Raw genomic sequence first — 16992 nt, 5'->3', positions numbered from 1 at the left:
TTGTAAAGGGACTCGAACATCCTTGGATTATGGTATCCAGGGTGGGGGTTTCCTGAAACGAAATCCCGAGGATACTGAGGTATGACTCTATATGTAGGAGTTGAATTGCTGTGCCATATAATTCTAACCTTTTGAGGAAACACCAGGCTTTTCCAAAGAAGCTCTACCATTGCCCCTTTCCAACGGCTGCGTATTGAGGGTTCCCATTTCTCTGCCTCCTGACCGACACTTGTTATTGTCCATGTTTTGATTATAACCATCCTAGTGAGTGTAAAATCAGATCTCATTTTGATGTTGATTTCGCTAGTGATGCTGAGCATCTTTTCATATGCTTATTGGCCAATTGTGTATCTATTTAAATACTTGGCATATTTAAAAATTGGGTCGATTTTCTTTGTATTGGTCAGTTGTAAGCATTTGTTTTATATCCTGGATACTAGTCTCTTATTAGATATATGCTTTGCAAAATTTTTCTCCTATTCTGCAGATTGTCGTTTCACTTTACTTTTTTAAAACATTAAAACAATTTCTTTCTAGGGGAGGTAATTAGATTTATTCATTTTATTTTTCTTGCTAAGTACGCACTCTATCACTTGAGCTACCCCTTCCCCTTTCATTTCACTTTCTTGATGATGTCCTTTGTAACAAATGGTTTTAATTTTGATGAAGTCCATTTTATCTTTCTTTTTTTTCACTTGTGCTCTTGGTATTGTATCTAGGAAGCCATAGCCTATCCTAGGACCACAAAGATTTAAACTATGTCTTCTTTTAGAAAGTTTATACATTTAGTTTTTACATTTCCTTCTGTGATCCATTTTGAATTAATATTTTATTTGTTAAATAAAATACGGGGGTCCAGATTCCAGATTCATTCTTTTGCCTTCAGATACCCAGGTGTCTCTGCACCATTTGTTGAATAGACTATTCTTTCAATGGAGTGTTGTTGGCACATTTCTGGAAAAATGACTGTAAATGTAACTTTCCCCCCTGGATTTTTTATTGTGTCTCATAGATTTATGCATCCAAACTTATGCCAGTACCATAATGACTTGAGTACTATAGATTTGTAGTAACATTTGAGTGAGTCCTCCAACTTTGCTCTTCTTTTTCAAGATTGTTTTGGCTGACCTGGTTCCCTTGTACTTCCATATGAATTTTGGCATCAGTTTTTCAATTATTGCAAAGAAGTCAGCTGGAATTTTGATAGGGATTCCATTAAATTTGTAGATCATTTTGGGGAGTCTTAACATTTTTAACAATATTGTCTACCATTCCATGAACATGGGATGACTTCCATATATGTAGATCTTTTAATTTTTTTTGGTGATACTTCAAAATGTTCAATGTGCAAATCTTGTAAAATTTTGATAAATGTATCTCTCATTTTATTTTTAGTGCTGTTGTAATTGGAAAGGCTGAGCTTCCTAAGGGTGGGACTATATATCAATTTATTTATTTCTAGCATTCCTACACATCAAATACCCTAGATTTATATTTGCTTCATAAATCTATCCACAATTCTTCCTACCCCCGTGTCATAAGAAATCAAGACCCAGGTTAAGCTACCTGAACACCTATGTGGAAGTGAGAAGTGAGACCCTTGGGTGGGGCTTTGTGCAGATTATACTGAAAGCTTATTCATTATGGCTTCATCTTAATTTCTTTTAAACAATCCTCTCAGTGTATATAGTCAGATACATTAAGAAAATGCCCTTTCGATGTGTGGAGGAGCTAAGACAATAATTTTCAAATAATTTCTAGTGAGAGTGTTGTACTTGAAACTAATTTGCATCAATCTTTGAAGATTTATGTTTCAGGAGTTTTGACTAAAGAACACCTGTCTTTATTCATTAGTGACAATTAAATGCTCAAGCAACATGTACGAGTTTGAGCAAACTGCCCCCGCCCCGTAGTGCTGGTTGGCTGCAGCTGTAATTGGAGTCAAGGCTTACCTATCCCAGTACGCTTGGGCGGATCTGCTCAAAGGTGTTCGTCCAATAGTTTGTCAGTAGTCTTTTGGACAAAGCCATAAAGCATTGATTTAAGGTTGCTGGAATGCATTATATTCTTATTAATATTAAGTAAGCACATATTGAGTGCTTACTGTATGTTGGGAATTGTCCTTTAGCTTCACATGAATATTATTTCGCTTAACACCTCTCATATTTCCTTGTTATTCACACTTTACAGATAAGGAGTCTGAGGATTAGCTCTTCTCTCTTTTGGGGGGAGCTCATTATCAATGATGGGAAGTTGTAAGGAAAAAGATATTGATTCATCCAGAGAAAACAATTTTCTGAGAGTCAGCACTGAAGAGGGTGATCATTGTTTGAGTGAGACGAGCCCCGGGTTGTACGGAGTCAGCATCCCTGTCCTGGACACGGCACATGTAGCGCTGCGTGGTGGGTGAGGCAGCGCGGCCGCGCAGGGTACGCGGATGCCGGGCCATTGGGCTGTGCTCAGGCCCGGTGTGGCTTTCTCCTAAGGGAAGTGGAACGTCATTGTCAGATTTTAATTAGGGGAGAGGGGTGCTCTCGTAGATCACTTTTGTCTTGTAGAATGCTTAGAAACATTTAGAAGGCTCGGCAGGAGGTGATGTGATAAGTCAGAGTAGGGTGGCTGCGAGGTGTAGCAGTGTTCAATTTTCAAGTGATTTTCAGTCCCAGGTTTGTGGCTCAGTAGCCGTGTCACTTTGGATGACACACTCAAGGAAGTGAAACAATTTATCTTATTACTTGAAGCAGTGATATACCGACTTCCCAGGACTTCTGTGGAGATCCAGTGAGATAACGTGTGCGCAATGTGCAGTGTGGTCCCCAGCACAGAGTTAGTGCTGAGGGAGTGCCAGTGAGAGTCTGGTAGGTGAGGTGCTGGTGGTGGGACTCGTTGACTGAGGAAATTGGGCCCTGAAGGAGGGGCCCAGTCACATCTATGAGTGATGGGACTGAGCTGGGAGAGGCAGAGAGACCTTGACCCCGACAAGGGGCCCTGGGCAGGACGGCTATGGGAGGAGCACCGTGAAATCAGCTATTTGCAGGTGGAGTTGGAGGTGCCCTTGAATCATCTAAGTGCAGTGCCCCAATCATAGAGGAGTTCTAGGCCCGAGCTGTGCATTTTCCTATAATCTCAATCCCTGAGGATGCCGAGGTATTGATCATTGAACGTGAAGACATACTTACAGGACAAGTGAATAGTAGCATCATCTCTGTCATCAAAGCTCACGTCTCTTTATTCATCACTCACTTTGCTAATTGGGTACGTACAGAGCTCACTTCACCGTCCTCACCTGGGCTCAGGCTCCACAGAAAAGATCTTGTGTGTCTCCCTCTTTTCCAGAAGAAAACACATTTAGCTGGTAGACTTCTCTACCTCGCCAGACTTAGAATTTTAGTTTGTTGATTTAATTCTGTTTTCTGTTGGCCGTCTCCTGACAGGAGAGACATTTTACCTCATGGTCAGGTTTCAATTAGCTGTTACTGAGAATTGCTGATCTGATCCATAGTGTATGTTTTCTATTAACTTTGTAGAGTAATTATAATTTTTCTGTCTTTGCCCTTTAATTTTGTTTCCTCTTCAATGTTCTATCCTATTTGGGGCCTTATTTTATTTTTTAATTAAAAATGTCTGTTAGCAGTTAAGAAAACAAAAGCAAAGAAAAAAATGCACATGATAGCTAGATTTAGAAAATATCTAGTGTGTTTTCTGTCTCTGCAATGGAGGGTTCAAAAACTCTTGAAAACCTTCATTACATAAGTTCCTTAAAATGCTGATTAAGAAATAAGACCTTCCTTCCTCATCTTTCAAGCTGCACAACTAATTGTCAAGAAACTGAGGGGAAATCCTCAGAAGCCAAGTCAAACCAGAAAGCAAGGATTCTGGGAGATACGCGAGCCTTAGAAGCCCTGGGGGGCCAGTTGGCTCCTGAACTGAGTTTCAATTGCCTTGACAGGAGGGCAGGAGGTGAGCCCCAGGCCTCTCACACTGGGAGTTGGATGGCTGTTCTTATGTAAGGCCAAGCACATACTAAATCCTGCTGTATAAAAGGGTGAATTAGAAAGAAAAGTAAAAAAGCATTCCTCAAGGCAAGGAAGTAAGGAAAGTCAATTTTTTTGGAAGCGGGGGAAAATAACATATCCAATGTAAGTATTTAGTTTAAATCTGTTCTGGCATGAGAGTGACAACAAACTCCTGGCAGAAAATCACAGCTCCTCCCGGAAAGAGAAGTTGTGTTTTGAATGAATCAGTGGGCAGCCATTCCGAAAAAGGTCTCCAGAGTCTTCTGGATCAAGATACTGGACCCAAACACCTCCCTTCCATGGTCTCATTTAAATAACCAGAAAGGTTTTAAAGGAAAGAAGCCATAATCATAGTTCTATTTATTGACATTAATATATGCTAGGAATTCAGATGTGACTATGGAGTTGTCTCATCTTTTATGGACCTTACTTTCTATTTGACATAGTTGGGGAACTTGGTGGAGGGTGGTGTTAGTCTGTTGCAATTAGCCAGGAGAGGAGATTAAGAAATCAGTGAAGGGTGGGTGACATTTTTAGCTGAGGACAGTCCTGTTCAGTTGGTTTGTAATTGCAGACTCGTTGAGTTGTCACTGGAGGGAATTGATCTTATGGAATTTGGACTTAACTCAGACCTCTTCAGAATGGACAAGTGAACCTGGAGAAAGACACTCAAATCTGTGCAGACATTAAAGTCCACGTGAACGTGCTGTATCCCTGAGCCAAAGATAGGACAAGTAGGCAGCACTTCTTGAGGACAGAGGAGTGGTTTTTAAGGTTCTCCAATAATGAATCCCAGGGAACCGGGATGACCAGTTGTCAAACTGTGACTTTGCTCTTTGGACGGTGTACCCACCGAGGTTATTGGCCGTTTATAGGTTTCCATTTCTCTTTAATGCATGACAGGTGATGAGGACGTGGGCATACACTTTTGACACCTTGTCGAAGTGACGGGGTACCTGCCTAGAAGCGCGGGCACAGCTATGGCTGCGCCATACATCTTGCCGCCCATCCCGCTCTCCGGCTCCGTGATCACGGCAGAGTGGTTCCTTGATGACCTGTCCGTCTCCTCTGTGACATCATAACGCAACAAAATACCGGAGCGTATTAGCTTGGCTTTGTTCTTTTCCATCCTTCCCTTCAAATGATGATGACTGATAATGGACCCAGTTATGTTTGCAGATGATTTACACGGAGGGCTTTCAGTACAAACCTTGTAATAACCACTGTGTGATCTAGAAAAGAAAGTTACATTCTTTCCAAATTGTTTTGATGCACTTATGTGGGAAAATGATGAACGTTTGAATATGTATTTCCTCTCTGAATCATCATGGCTCGAGATGAATATTTGTAGACATGGAATGAGTTTTCTGTATTTGAACTGTATGGTCCCCTAAATTCTCCCCAGCTTTTTAAAGTCATCACTGGAGTGTTACCTCCAGAGTGTCCCAAAGCATCCACCGCTGCCTGTACTTCGGACACTGTGAGTTTCCAAGTTGGAGAAGGCTGCTGGCTGTTGAGGCATTCTCTGGCACATCTCTGGCTGGCTGATGTGAACTTAGCACACAAGACTTGGCAGACAGTATCTAACCATGGTCACGTCCATTTCTGGAACACTCATGGAGGATTTTACACCTATGCTAGTGGCATACGTTATTTCATTTAGTTTTCCCAACAATCATAATTAGATTTTATCACCTGTATTAATAAGGAAACTGTCAAAGCGAGTGATGTGCAGACTTTGGACTGGAACACGGGTCTTTCTGATCCCTGTCTCTGTTCCCTCCCCAGCCTATCCTTCCAAATGGCCAGGAGACTCTTCCTCAGTCTTGAGTTTCCCGCTGATGTTACCACTGTCTTTGTTTCTGGAGAGGAAAACAAGTCTAAAGTTACTTTCCAGTTGGAAATGGAATGGAGAGTTAACGTTGGAAGCCGGGAGAGTCTGTCCTGTGATGAAGCGGTCTCCGAGCCACTTCCATTGGGTCGTCACGTCACTGTCTGGGCCCCTTCAAAGCCTGTGCACAGGTGATAAGCCAGATGTACCGAGCAGTCCTCCCGGACAGGGCAGTGTGTTAGAAATGAGTTTGGGGATTTGGTTACATTACATAGGTTCCTGAGGGCCTTGGCCTGGCACTTCAAGTGGGACCACTCCCTGTCCCACAGACTCGTGCTCTGGGCCCGTGCAGACATGACGTGGCCTCAGCCTGAGGCTCAGGGCCCGTGGTGATGAGGAGCATTTTAGTCCAGGGTCTGCCGGAGGCTCTGACACTTCTGGGCCGTGGGAATTTGTCCAGGATGATAATAATTCCTCCCCGAATTTCAGATTTCCTTGCCTGTGAGCCGGGGTAGTAATAGTTTCTGAAATGATTGTAATGATTCAGTAACGGGCACAGCGTGTGCTGGCAGGTAGCTGGTGTTTAAGGAGCAGAAGTCGCAGACACTCTGTCAGCCTCTCACTGTGTGCTCTGTGCTTTGAGAGGTTGTGTGTTTGGTAAAAGTCCCGCCCAAACCCTAGGGTCTAGATGAACTGTTGTTCCTTTACTTTCCCTTCCTTTTCCTCTTTCCCATCTCTGTGTCCCATGTTTAGGTAGCAGATTCCTCTGTTTCAGGGAATACGGATCTTTCTAGTAAAAGGAGAGGCGGAACTCGGAAAGGTGGGGCCCAGAGTGGGTCTGGAGCGTCTGCACAGCGCTGCGTCCCTGCATTTCTGCATCCGGTCCCATCAGTGCATGAAGTCAGCCTTCCTCTTCCTTCCTGTGTCGTTGGGTCTCTGTTATAAGGGAAAATTTTTTACGGGTCTTTTTTCAATTACATGTTTCGTTCAGATGCTTGTTGCTTTTCTCCCTGTGCTTCAGCATTCCTAGGAGAGAATTCAGCAGTGCAGCATCCTCTCCGAGCTCTATGATTTGATCGGCTTCCAACGCAAGTCCGCCTTCTTCAAGCAGGTGGCCCCCATTCAGCGCGCGGCCCCCGGCATCCCAGAGCCTGGTGGGAAGGCCTGCTACCGACTCCTTCTGCAGATGCTTCCTGGCTACAGTCTGTCGCTGGATCTGCAGGACTTCAGCAAAGGTGTTGGAACTAAAACATTGCTTCAGTCCCATTAACCATGCCTGGTTTGGGCCCTGCTTTCCTGTCTCATCAGGGTGAATTCTGATTCGTTTAGAACAGGGCTCAGCAGACTTTTTCTGTCAAGGGCTTGGGAGTAAGTATTTCAGGGTCTGCAAACCTCCTGATCTCTGGTGCAGCTGCTCAGCTCTGCTGTTCAGACGCCAGAGCAGCCGGACATTCCACACACCCACAGAGCATTATTAACAGTGGTGGCTGGGGCTGGATTCGGTGTATGAACTGCAGTTTGTCCCCACAGCCTCCTCACTATTGACGCCTGCACCAGAGCGTGCATTTGTGACAATGGGTGAACCTGCACTGACACGTCATCATCACCCAGAGCCCAGACTTGACACTAGGATTTACACTTGGTGGTGTGCACTCTGTGGGTTTGGACAGATGTGCAATGACATGTATCCACCGTCACAGCATCATACAGAGTAGTCTGTCTTAGTGACCTTAAAATGCTCCGTGCTGCACCTCATTCATTGCTCCTTCCCCTCTAGCCTCTGAGAGCAACTGATCTTTTAGTCTCTGTGGTTTTCCCTTTCCCAGAACACCATATAGTTGGAATCAGACAGTTGCGGAACCTTCCCAGATTGGCTTCTTTCACTTAGTAATAAGCATTTAAGGTTCCTCCATGTCTTTCCATGCCTTGATAACTCATTTCATTTTAGCACCAAATAATAGTCCATTTTCTGGCTGGATCACAGTTTATCCATTCACCTACTGAAGAACAGCTTAGTTGCTTCTGAGTTCTGGTGATTATGAATAAAGCTGCTATTAACATCTGTATGCAGTTTTGTGTGTGGACATAAGTTTCCATTTCGTCGAGTAAACACCAAGGAGCACAGTAGCCGGATCATATGTTAGGAGTACGTTTAGTTTTGTAAAAAATTGCCAGACCGTCTTCCAAAGTATCTGGGCCCTTTTACATTCCCACCAGCAATGCATGAGACTTCCTGACGCTCCACATCCTCACCAGCATTCGGTGCTGTCAGTGTTCTGCGTTTTGGCAGTTCTGACAGGTGTGCAGTGGTACCTCGCTGTTTCAGTCTGCAGCCCCTTGATGACAGATGCTGTGGAGCATCTTTCCATAGACTTCTTTGGCATCTAGATTTCTTCTTCGATGAGGTCTGTGTTCAGGCATTTTGCTCATTTTTTAATCAGGTTGTTCATCCTTCTTTTTGAGTTTAAAGAGATTTTGGTATATTCTGGATATCAGCCCTTTATCAATGTGTCCCTGCCCTTCACCTGCAGCACCGGAGTTGTCCTTTGGGTCTCAGTGGAGTGTCAGCTCTTCAAAGAGGTTTCCTGTCTTCCCTCAGCCTAAAAGCTGTCCTTGTATTTTTCACTTTCATTGACTCATTTTGTTCTTTTTAAATAGCATTTCCCATAATTTCTAAGTACATTAAAAAAAAAGGGCAATGATTGAACAACACCTCCCCCACCAGGCCGTGTTCCCTGTGAGAACAGAGGCCCTGTCCCCACTCACCGTTTCCCATGACAGCACATGGCACATGTCCATGTAAAAGTGTGTAACGTGGGGCTAAACCTGATGAGCAGCTATGATGACATATTTTGGCTACCATTTATTGAGTAGACTTTGTTTCTGATGTTAATTATTAAATCACATGAATGAAACATGTTTGTTTTGAAAAATAAAACAACAAAGCAAACCTCCATTTCATTGGTACTTTCTACTTAGCCTTCTGACACAGGAGGGGATGTTCACAATCATTTTCTGGAGGAGGTTGGGGAGGTAAAGTAAGAGAGTGAGATCAAATAAAGTAAAAATAATAACTATCAGTTGGCTTTATTTTCACTAAGACATGAAAGTTACTTTAAACCCTATCTCAGCTGTTGTTCTGTTGTTTTAAACATTTCTCATAGAATTAAATGGAAGCCCACTAAACCCTGAAAGGGAAATTGTGTGCTCAGGTCCTGAAAAGTGTTTATGTCTATTTCTTGAAATGCACATTTTCCCTGCTGGTTACAGAAAGTCGAGGCGGGAACACAGCCATGCACTGTGTGTCTGCCGGCTTCACGGGCTGCTCACTGTCATTTTCATTTTCTTGTGTTGCATTTTATGAAGGTTTTCCATGAGATATATTGCTCAGACTTTTCCTGAATGAAGGATTGAATTTTCCACAGGAAATCTTATGAAAGAGAGTGACAAGGCACATGGGTTTCCCAAAAAGGAATACTTGATGTAATAAACTCTCACTATGGTGAACTTTTTGAATACAAGCGAGTTGAAAATTTTATCACTAGGTCATAGGCCACAAATTTGTCTTAAGAATAAAAAGATTCAAATTTTATAGAAGAAGCAGTTTGAATCAAGTAGAAATTATGATTTGTACAATAGTTGGTGTTAGAAATTATAATCAGTCTTCTCATAATTGCCTGTGGTAGGAACTGGATTATTATTTATTTATTAAAAAAAAAAATCCACTAGGTGCTATTTGCCCCATTCTTGATGCAGCAGTGCTGAGGTTAGTTAAGTTGGGCCATTTAGGATTGTTAGCTAGGTTTCCCGGACATTGATTTCAGCCTCTTTATCTTTTTTACAATCTCTTCTTTTGTATCGGCCTTTGGTCTTTGACAACGTGGAAATACTGCACGGATCTGCCTTTCCCTTTTTTCTTGTCTTTGTGGGAAAAGATTTCTGAAAGACAAACTACTAGGATATTAAGGATTTTGTGTGGGGTAAGTTTGTTCAGTTCTAAGGTTTTCAATTAATACGTTTTAATACTTGCTATTCAGCTAATGACAGTAAAATTATAAACTAACTTAAGTATACATCAGTAAGTATAGTACAATCAGCCCATCACCCAGATAAAGGAATTCACAAACTTTTCCATATTTCCTTTATTCAGACCTTTGTTCCTTTATTTGTCCTTTGTTGAAGTATTTGACAGCAAATCCAAGAAGACATGTCATTTTACCCTATGTGCTCAAGTAGGCATGTCTGAAAAATGAGGGCCTTTTTTTGATCAGGTTTTTCCATTTGACCCATGTGCTCGTTAAGTACCAGCTTTATCAGGCATCTCACTAGGCATTAGGGATCCTTGGGGCAATGAGACAGTCCTGGCTCCCAAGGAAGTTAAGGGCTGATGGAAGAAACCAACACAGGAGTTTGGGTGCCTCACTTAAGGTCCCTACTGGATGACACCAGTTGGACAAAATTTGTGCACAATACAGTAGGATTCACAAAAGGGACTGGTCAGACTTGCAGGGCAGGCCGTGAGAGAGGCGGTCAGCAGGGCTACAAGAGGAGGACTCATTTGATCAGAATCTGAAATCCTTTCTGCCAACCTTTCTACCAAGCCCCCAGGGCCCATCACAAACAACCCTGTGCTGTAACTGTTTTTGATTCCAGTTACCACATCTCCTTCAGGAAGGATTTTAAGGTGGAAAATATTTAAAATCCGTAATTGTTGCCAGAAGGGACATAGAACAATGAACATGTAAACAGCAAAAATGTCCATCAGCACATGACTGGATAAAGACGAGGTGATACATATATACAATGGAATACTACTCAGCCATAAAAGATGCCATTTGCAGCAACATGGATGGACCTGAAGACTATCATTCTAAGTGAAGTGGGGTGGAAAGAGAAAGAAAAATGCCATATGACTTCATTTATGGGGAATCTAAAATTAAGAGCAATAATAATAAGACCACAAATGAACTAAATATTGTTTTGATTTCTTGAATATATGCAAGCACATCTGACTGTCCTTTGTGATTGGATTACCATATTCTGTTTATTCTTTTGTAGATGTCCTTATTCCTCTGGTAACTAATTTTAAAAATCTGAAGCTCTAATCTGTTCTTAGAAACAATAATTAGTACATATATGTAAACTAAAAAATGCAGTATGCTCTATACATGTATTTACATGCAATATGTGTATGTGACGTTGAACTGTAAAAATTCTACCTGATAAAACTGAAAAAGGAAAAAAATAAAAAATTTATTTTAAAAAATCACCCCTCTTTAGATATTAAAACGTTCATTTCTGAGATTCTGTGAAAGACAGCATGGAAGTAGGTTTTTAAGATTTTATCCTTGCTCCTCGGTGAGCAGCCTGGGCTGCACAGCTTGGCCGCCACAGGCGCCCAGGACTTGCCGGCTTGCTCCTCACTTGTTGGGAGGAAGATTAGCTGCTTCAGGAATATTTATGCTCTTAGAAGTTGCTGAAAACCCCACAGAGCTTCTGTTTACATGGAGTGTATCTGTCAATATACCCCATTTTAGAAATTTGAACAGAAAATTTAAACCCAAGAACTGACAAGCACACGCTGCCCCAGCACGTGGTCAAAGCAGTGCTGCCACGGTGGCGTGTGTTGGTTCTAGAAAAAATGCACAATACACTCAAGAATGAGGGTGAACCCACAGATCTCATCTCAGCAATGCTATGAAGAGGTGGGACCCAAAGCCCCTAAAACAGTGCTGAAGTCCCCAGATGTCTCAGAACACACAGAGCCATGGGATCAAGAATCCAGTGTCTCACGGATCACCAGCTGTGGAGACCGCGTCCTGGGTCAGGAGGAGCAGAATTAGGGATAGAAGGCACACAGTCCTATTACAGCAAAGCTTTAAAGGTTTTGAATTGACTGAAAGTTTGGCAAAGATTTGCATTTAGACTACTACATTTCCTCTCCTGGAGACGTTAGAAGGAAAACACTGATTAATAGACGATGATTGTAATGGATTAATTATGATACTGATGACATGGACTGCGAACACTAACCCTGCACTCAGTGTAGACTAAGCCTTTTATGTACACAATTCATTAGGTCTCCACACCCCTGCAACGTGGCATTAAGCACTCATACAACCATGAAACCAGTGACAATAAAACAGTCACAAGCCTTCCTCTCCAGCATGAGGTAGCAAAACCAGTAAGGGTTTTCAATGACAAAAGCCAAAATCATATATTTTTGGGAAAGAAAGCAAATGAAACACTGAAGAACAATAAACCAAAAGAGCAGATAGAATGGAAAATTTTATTGAAGAAAGCAATGATTGATTCAATTAAAACAGCTAATGTCCCTGGTATAATTGAACCATCAATCCAAATTTTTGGAAAAGTGGGTTGTGAAATTACTGTTTCATTTAACATTGGAATTCCTATTTGGACCAATTTGATATGCACCACTGGTGTGAGGTTAGATATTTAGGTAAATAACAATATTCCTATTTTTTAAGTTAACAGGAAACATAACACAGGACTCCAGATTTAGGGAGAGAATGCAAAAAACTACTATCATACTCCATCCAGTAAGGACAAGTGTCCCTGCGTCACCAAAGCAATGAGAATTTGCACAAAGAAAACACAGTTCTCCAATTGTGACAAATACGAGACCGTGAGCCATGAGTTACGACAACAAGCAACTGTTTAAATGCCATGGGCAAATTTTTTTTATCATCTTGAAAACATCACTGATGTTCTAGGTAAGAAAATAATTGTTTTACTAGCAAATCCAACTGTCACAGGGGTTTTTCCAAGTGAGAAGGTGATTCCAAAAAGTGCAGTAAAATGAGTAAAGATGATCTGCGCAGTGACAGAGATGGTCTTAGACTAACCAGCACCACGATTCCCGGTTTTACACTCGCTCTCTGCTCGTCACCTCTGACACAAGAACTCATCAAATGATTGTTTTTTCTTTAGGGAAAAAAAGATAAATAAAATCTAACTACAAGATGTGGTGTGTAAAACGGTAATGAAGTTTTCTAACCTTATAATGCAGCCAGTGTAATGTAGCACTTTTTCGGGCACTAGAATTTTTTAATTTATTTCTTTTATACCCTATTTCTGTCCTAAAGGAGACACTTAAAGTTTTCTACTTTATTCAACGTATCTTGTGAGGGTTGTGATATACACTGGTATGGCAGTTTTAAGAGATTCAAAATCGCCTCTGTGGTTGTGGTCAGGAAAGACAAGGCTCCCTCACAGCTGCGACGGAGAAGGAATCCCCGGAGTCAGCCCCTGGGCAGCTTCCGAACCGCATTTGCTTGCACTTAGCACAGGACACCATCAGCAAGTGTAACTCTGACAAGGAGATATCCCCGGGGACATGGGAGGTGCTCTAACATTCTGAAGCCACTTGTTTCCCAGTTAGGTAAGGCTTGGAAAAATAGTTTATTAGAAGTGACTCCCTTTGTTTGTTCCTTTTGTCCTGAGAGGTCACTAATTAGCATAGAATATAAAATACCCCATAATATAAGAATTTAGACACCACATCTTTCCATCAACCTGTCTATTTGTTTATCATATTTATAGTTAGGTTACATTTTCTATGACGTTCACTTCCGGGCACCAGAAAAGAAAGGTTACAAAATATTTATTATAAATAGGGGGGAGTGGGTCTAAGGGTTAAAAACCACTCCTGCTAACAATAAAAACCATATAATAATTTTAATCTCAGTTGCATCAGACCTTCCAGAATTACTCCTTTAATTTCACTGTTAAAACAGTAATGGAATCTCTGTTCTTCCAAGACTCGGGCCTGATCGCCACCCATCCAGACATCTGTCTGTGGGTCCCTACTTGTCCTCGAGGCCCCCGAACACACCTTATGGGGTGAACTTTCTTCAGTGTCCCTACTGTAGGGGAAACCTGGAAGTCCCAGGCACTATACAGGATTCACACCTACCTGCAAAAATCAAAGTCATGTGACTGAAACGGGACAACCCAGGTGGTGTGATAGGGCTGAAATCTCACCAAAAAACAGCTTTGGGGGCCTAACCCATGCCCTCCAGCTCCTAACATGAAGAAGGACAGGGAGTCCCAATTAGCCACGAGACTGGGGGGCTTCATTACTCCATGAATAAATGATTTGTGCCAGTGCCACCTTTAGACAGGGAATCCCAGAACCCAAACTTGGAAGCACCCCATCCCCTCCCCTCTGAACAAATATTCTCTCAAGACACGTAGTGAGAGATGGGAGCCCCGATGAGCTCTGGAATAAGATGCAATCTGAAAGACTGCTGGTAACAAATGGTGTGGAGCTCGGGCAGCCCCCAGGGCCACCAGGCCTTCTGGTACCACTGATGCCCACACTTCCATCCACAACAGTTTCTTCAGGACCCTTACGCACACATAAAAATCACACAAAAATGATTGCTTAGACATATTTTAAGAGAAATAACATGAGAATGCCAAATTCAAGACAAGTCAGAATCAAGACCCCAGAGTATTTACTGAAGGAGATCTCACGTGTGCTCCACAGTGAGCTTTAAACCCTTAGGACACAGTCATGGGACAGTAGGCATTTTCTTTCTTTCCTCCAAGTTGGCTTTACTGCAGAACTCCTTAGACACAGGAAGACTCTGGATCCCACCTCTACTACTTACACAAAGGGCTCATCTCACCATTTGGAGTGGGATCAGCGATGGTGCGACCGGCTCCAATGTGCGCACTCCCGTGCCCAGCTCCCCGAGGAGCAGAGCTCCCCCCACAGGAGCAGAGACCCCCAGGAGCAGAGCGCCCCCCACGGGCACTGCAGTGCCTGCAAGAATCAGGTGTCTGATGAGTGAGCCTGGGGCGGGCAAGTCAGGAAGCAAGCACCGCTTCCTCACACTCTGCAGGTGATCTCTGTGTCATCTTGAATAAATACAGTCAGCATTAAAGATGTTTGGCAAGAGGGTAAAAGGTAAGGCCTCCCCAAATCTCCTAGCATTCCTTTAGTGGGAGTCCTGTTAGAACACATGGTGACAAGAGACGCTGGCTTTACATGCGCACGTTGCCCTCATGGCTGCAGGGGAGGCCACGATGCTGCCTCCGCCCCACCTCCTGCCTTCATCCTGCAGACCTCACAGGGGCCGCTGACTCGTTTCTCTGACTTTCTCTCCTTGGTATTGCTGCTCTTCCAGCTTTTAAGAGCTCATAAGAACCTCACCAGAAAATCTTTAACAATGAAAGCAAATCAAATGAAATCAACCACAGAAACACACTGCCTTCATCATTACTTTACATTTTAGGAAGAAATTCTTGAAGACGACTCCCTGACCTGAAGGGATGGATGGAGGAGGAAAGAAAAGAAGACAAGCATTTTTGGCCCACAAAAAATGAAAGGTAACCAGATGGTGGCTAGTTTTCATTGCACCTCTCTGCCCGCCCCAATTTCACATGCCCCTCCCAACTCAACTCATCAGAAATCGACTGAAGGAGACGGCTTTGCAAATTTATTGGAAGCCAAAGAAATCGCTCCAGAAACAGTCTCCCAAACCCAGCGAGAACACTGTAAACTGACCAGTGCCAGGATCTGAATACTAAAACACACAGATTCAAACTCCGACACCCTCCCTGGTGGGTGTACTTACCGTGCAGTTGTTGCCGTGAAATTTGTCAGCATCCAACATATAAAAATGAATGGGACACCAGTTTTCAACATCACAGTCCCTCTGAAACAACTGGTAGTCAATTAGCGTTTGTCGGCAGCAAAAGTCGATTTTCTCCCCTGCACGTGGAGATCAACACACAGAAGAGACTGATGATCCCCGCTGCGAGTGTAGCTAAGTGTGTCTAAGCAAACTGGCTCCATCAGCCTCCTGATGAGCAGGGGAGTGTGTGAGCCGCGGGGATCTGCAGACTAATGGCCGGGCAAGGAGGGCGCTTCCTTACTTTGGGGAGAAAAACGCGGAAGCAGCACTCGCTGTAAATAAATTCTAATTAAATTTCAGGTGCAGTTACTGCAGCGTAACCCACGGCAATAGATGAGGCTCCCTCCGTGCTGTCCAGTCATGTGAACCAGGCTCATTATTGTACCTGTGTGTTTGGTTTAGCAAGTGAATCATGTCTGTTTTCTGGAAATTACATGAGGGTGGAAAACCTTCCAAACATGTTCATTTATTTGCTGTGGAATTTGTTTAATCCTCTTAAGAACATTTACAATGACAACCTTCTTAAATAAGCATCTTTGCCCGAGAGACATTTCCAGGCACATGCGCCGAAACGTAGGACAACCCAGAAGCAAAATCAAATCCGTTTCAGCTGCACAGCACCACAGAATGCGTCCAGTTTGCGAGTCAAGGATTTTTTTCTCCACACCGTTTTACTCTTCTGCCCAAATTAATCAGCCACTGCTTCTCTTGTATAGTGAGTATCGTATGACTCATCTTCTCTGCCTGTAAAATGGAAATGGGAGATAATTCTACCCAATAAAATGTCATAGAACTAACCACCAAAATTATATATATTAAAAAAAAAAAGCCAGGGCTTTATGATGTCCAGGGTTTGAATCATTTATTTAATGTGTCAATTGTTACAAGAATAAACTTTTCTAAATGTAAAACATCCTCAGAAATCTTCAAGTACTTTTCAAGAAAAATACCACAGAAAAATTCTGGAAAGTATTTAAAGGAAAATCATTTTTAACTGAATCATATTCTAGGCACACTGAATACATTCTGTTTAGAGAACTCCTACTTTTTTTTAATAAATGACCTATAAAAATATACCCAGCATTAATCAGTAAATCTTCATTCCTTATTTTTAAAATTCTTAAGGCATGCTATTTTTCTTAAATCAAATGAGGAGGTATTCTCAAGCCAATGGACAACGGAATTACCTAAGAGGACACTATAAAGCAGCAAGAGCAACTAGCACTTTGCCAAGCATTCTGCCTGAGAGTCACTCGTACCATCTAATTTTGACCTGACCACTTGGAGGTGAGCCCCATCAGCCCATTTAACACATGAAGAAACTGAGGCTCTAGGTGGTCATGTTTCCAGTACTTGATGGAGCCAGGATCCAAACCCGGATCTTTGTCTATAGATCCTGCACCTTTACCAGATCACACTTAACATTTCTCACTCTTCAAATGCACTCAGTCCCCGAGGTAACACACCTTCCTTGCGT

General features: G+C 42.6%; 1 protein-coding gene across 9 annotated transcripts in view; it reads left to right on the top strand.

The window, feature by feature from the left end:
* Positions 1–16428, top strand: part of LOC141578906 (uncharacterized) — a 203937-nt gene extending 187509 nt beyond the window's left edge. For 8 of the 9 annotated variants that reach the window (XR_012509805.1, XR_012509804.1, XR_012509803.1 and 5 more), the window contains 2 exons: positions 5805–6038; positions 6869–8797. The gene's annotated coding sequence lies outside the window, so the exon portion shown is untranslated. Of the gene's footprint in view, positions 1–5804; positions 6039–6868; positions 8798–12338; positions 12585–15113; positions 15208–15815 lie in introns of those variants that run through there. The other variant, XM_074372869.1, reaches the window with a different exon arrangement.
* The last annotated feature ends 564 nt before the right edge of the window (positions 16429–16992 follow it).

The sequence above is a fragment of the Camelus bactrianus genome, chromosome 1 (genome assembly GCF_048773025.1).
Source record: "Camelus bactrianus isolate YW-2024 breed Bactrian camel chromosome 1, ASM4877302v1, whole genome shotgun sequence".
Lineage (NCBI taxonomy): Eukaryota > Metazoa > Chordata > Mammalia > Artiodactyla > Camelidae > Camelus > Camelus bactrianus.
The sequence above is the reverse complement of the archived record's forward strand: the minus strand, read 5'-3'. Positions and strand labels throughout refer to the sequence as shown.